This window comes from Cupressus sempervirens, chromosome 11 (assembly GCF_028749045.1).
Source record: "Cupressus sempervirens isolate cs-2001-9-10 chromosome 11, ASM2874904v1, whole genome shotgun sequence".
Lineage (NCBI taxonomy): Eukaryota > Viridiplantae > Streptophyta > Pinopsida > Cupressales > Cupressaceae > Cupressus > Cupressus sempervirens.
The window spans coordinates 286,270,940-286,275,525 of NC_143128.1; positions in this window are offsets into that span (position 1 = coordinate 286,270,940).

A 4,586-nucleotide genomic window follows, 5' to 3' on the forward strand; every position below is an offset into this window, starting at 1 on the left:
GACAAGAATGTGATTGGCACCAAGTGGGTATTCAGAAACAAGCTAGATGAGAATGGTAAGATTACTAGAAATAAAACTAGACTAGTATGTAAGGGTTATGCTCAAGAAGAAGGATTAGACTATGGGGAAACATTTGCCCCTATTGCAAGAATGGAAGGAGTAAGAACTTTACTTGCATATGCTACATATAAAGGTTTTAAAGTCTATCAGATGGATGTAAAGTCTACTTTTCTGAATGGTATATTGGAAGAGGAAGTCTATATTGAAAAACTAGAGGGATTTGTTGATGAGAACAATGGGGATATGGTTTGTAAACTAAATAAAGCACTCTATGGTCTGAAACAAGCACCTACAACATGGTATGAGAAACTTCACAAGTATCTAGTGCAAATAGGATTTGAAAGAATTGATGATAATAGCAACATGTACATCAAATCAGAAGAAGGTAAGGATATTATTGTATCTGAAATCTTTGTGGATGACATATTTTTTGGAGGAAAGGAAGTGTTTTGCAAAATTTTTTCTGACAAAATGAAACATGAGTTTGAGATGTCTATGTTTGGATGATCAAATTTTTTGTTGGTTTGCAAGTACATCAACTAAAACATGGTATATTTATGACACAATCAAAATACATCAAAGAGATACTTAAAACATTTGGATTGGAAGACTCCAAACTAGTTAGCACACTAATGGCAACAGGACATAAGCTATCCAAAAATGATGTACCATTTGAAGTTAATCAAAAAATGTATAGATCCATGATTGGAAAATTGCAATATGTTGTACATAGAAGACCAGACATAGCACTAGTAGTTGGAATAGTGGCTAGATTCTCTGTTAATCCTAAAGAAAATTATCTCATAGCAGTAAAAAGAATAATGAGGTATCTCAAAGGAACTAATGATTTTGGCCTATATTATAAAAAGAATGAAAAGTTTGAGCTCAATGCATACACAAATGCAGATTAGGGAGACAACATTGATGACAGAAAGAGCACAAGTAGAGGAGCATTATTTTTAGGTAAAAGACTAGTTACTTGGACTAGCAAGAAGCAAACGTGCACATCTCAGTCCCCTGTAGAATTAGAATATGTGGCAGCAGCAGTCATTTGCACAAACATTGTGTGGCTCACACATCTATTGAAAGGAATGAAAGAAGAGGTAACCAAACCTATGATATTGTATTGTGATAATACAAGTGCTATAAACATATCCAAGAATCTAGTATGCATGCAAAAACTAAGCATTTTGCAGTCAAGTATCACTATGTCAGAGAATTGGTAGAAGACAAACAAGTGAAGATGGAGTACATTCACATAAAGGAACAAACTATAGATATCTTCACCAAACCATTGCCCAAGGATGCTTATGAATATCTTAGAGGCAAGTTGGCTAACTCAAGAAATTTAAAGCAAAGAAGCTACCCTACATCTACAGAAACAAATCATTGAAATATCAGAAGAATGATGCAGAGGATGACAATAGGAGTGGGAACTCCAAATCAGTCACAAGCATGGTGATAGAGGGAGAAAACATGAGATGCAAAGCTTATATTTCACATGTTAAAGATGCTACATCTTTGGCATTTATGTCAAAGAGTGACATATATGCAAAAAACTGATCAATACAAAGTAAGAGGGAGATATATATGAAGAGGGAGATTTATGCGAAATTGAAAAGTATAGATATGGAGATATATGAGATCAGTAGTAAAGGATGCAGTAGTCAAGAAGGAAGTAGAATGTAGCAAAAAATGTATATAATTGTAGTGGTAACTAAGTTGATCAAGTGATCAGTTTGGTTTGCCATCAATGCCAAAGAGGGAGATTGTTAGAAATGATTGAAAATCTCATGAATGAAGGAAGAGTAATGGAACTGGTAAATAATTTTTTCAATCATTGTTTTGTCATTGATGTCAAACTTGCTACTTGCAGGAATGACAATTGCTTTAGTAATCCAAATACTATCAATTGGTTGATTGACAAGGAGGTGGCAATCAAAAAGATGTAACTAGAGTACCTAGAGAAAGGTTGAAGTTATGATGTTGTAATGAAGTATAAGGTTCAGCTAAGCCATTGATGAAATAGTGTATCGATGACATACTCTAAGACATAGAGGATAGACACACCAAGACATATCAAAGATGCAAGGATTAACTAAATCCTAGTTAGTATCGAGTGAAGATCAAGTGTTGAGTGATCTTCAGGTGTCGAGAAGTCTTTAGGTGCTGAGAAAGAAATAGGTACCAAGAAAGAAATAGGTGCTGAGTAAAGATATAGGTGTCGAGCAAGATACAAGTGTCGAGTAACATAGAAGAAGCTGAGCATCAATAAAAAAATAAAGTCAAGTTGTTGCATTATTTTGAAAATTGAAGATTCGCCAGATCTGAGCTAACATGGTAGTTATCTAGAATTTTATGAATTAGATAGAAGATAAGAATGATGAGCTAGTAATAGAGAACACTATGTGAAATGTTTTTGACGAATATAATTGGATTCTTGACGAAGTTTCTAGATAAGAGAAAGATATGGGATAGATACATTGTATCTTACTTAATCTATTGAAAGCCTAAAGTTGGAGAGGGAGAATCGAGTGGGAAAGGTATTCTAGATTTCTATTAAAGGAGTCATAAGGTCATGAAGCAAAGTGAAGTGCTCAAGCATGAAACCATGAAGTGCTGAAGAAGGTGCTAAGGTGGAAGAGAGCACAGATACTCTGCTTCAATAGGTGACCATAGATATGATTGCATTGGTATGATAAGTAAGAAGACTCAAGGTGATTAATCTTGAGATGACAAACTTATAGAGTTGTAGTTATTAAAGCCAAGCAAAGGATTGAATTGAAGTGTGATCTGTAATCTGCAAGATATGTTGTAAGTTGTATCAGATCAAAAGCCATTATTGTTACTTTCTAGCAATTATAATAGTTAAAATAAATCCTATGGAATTAGGTTGGTTTAATAGCCATGTTGTAAATCCTTTAATAGGGTGACATTTCAAGTGAATGTTCCAAAGTCCTTTAACCAGGCCCATTCCTAACAATATGGTGAAATCCTCTAACAAGGTCACATTTAACAATGTGTTGTATCCTTTAACAGGGCTGATTATCAGAAGTGGTTGAAATCAATTGCACAGTTATTTTATAGGTATCATCCCCACTGTAGTTTTACCTTCTTATTCCTGGAGGGTTTTTGGGTTATCAAATTCTCAGTATTATGGTGTGATGCATGTTTACTTTTTATAGTTGTTTAAATGTTCAAATTGCATGCATGATAATTTCAGTTATGTGCCATTAAGGATTTGTAGAAAAAGTTGCATTGGACCTTGAATAACTAATTCACCCCCCATCTTAGTTATTCTAAAGAATTATAAAAATTGGTATTAGAGCGTTGCTACTGACTTAGTTTAAAGGGACTAGAAGCAGAAAAGATAAAAATGCCTAAGAGAGAAGTTCCCAAGCTCAACAAAGACAACTTTGTTGCATAAAAAAGCTTGATGAAGCTACATCTTGGATCCATAGGATATTATGCCCAAAATTCAATTTTTACTAAACATATTGATTCAACTGGTATTCTTACTATAGAAGATTTGAAAAACAAACAGGAACACAATCAAACAATGCTAGAAATTGTTTCTGCACTCAACTATGCTAAATTCAATGATATCAAAGGATGTGACACTACATTCAAGATGTGGAAAGCCCTATTAGACATTTATGGAGGAGATTAGAATGTCCAAAGAGAAAAAAGAGAAAGCCTCAGAGGAAAGTTCGATGATATGAAAATGGAAGAAAGTGAGAATGTTGCTTAGTATGCCTCTAGAATAAAGGAAGTGGTAAGTGCAATAAGATGTTTGAGTGGTCAATTAGATGAATCTACTACATACCTGAGAATGTTGAATCTACTTTCAAGGCCAAGCTATCAATGAAAGATGGTGAACAGGTGAAATCAAAGAAGGGAAGAAAGATGAAATATGTATCCAGTGATAGTAGCACTAATGAGGAAGACATGGAACAATTAGAAGCATTACTAGCTAGAAGATTTCACAGAGGCAAAGGTAAATTCAAAGGTAATCTGCCTATCATTTGTTTCAATTGCAATGAAGTAGTACATATTGCTGCAAGGTGTAGAACAAAAAAGGAATACAAAGAAGGCAACAAGTACAAACATAGAAGAGAAGATGATAAGAAAGATTACAAAGACAAGGGCAAGAAGTGCTATATTGTTGAAGAATATTCTAATGATAATGATGATGAAGTTGTTTACGTGGCCATGAAGGACCAATCTGATGAAGAAGAGTCTATAGCACTGGTAACATGTATGAATAAGAATGACAGATGGATCATAGACAGTGGATGCTCACATCACATGATAGGAGACAAAAGTAAGTTTGTTAACTTTACTCAGTATGATGGAAATAGTGTTAGATTTGGTAATGATGCTCCATGTCAAATCAAAGGAAAAGGTTCCATTAAGATTATAGAGAAAATTTCATGTGATAATGCATACTATATTGAAGGACTAAACTACAATTTGCTAAGTGTCTCACAATTAGGCAATGTAGGGTGCAAAGTAGAATTTGGATA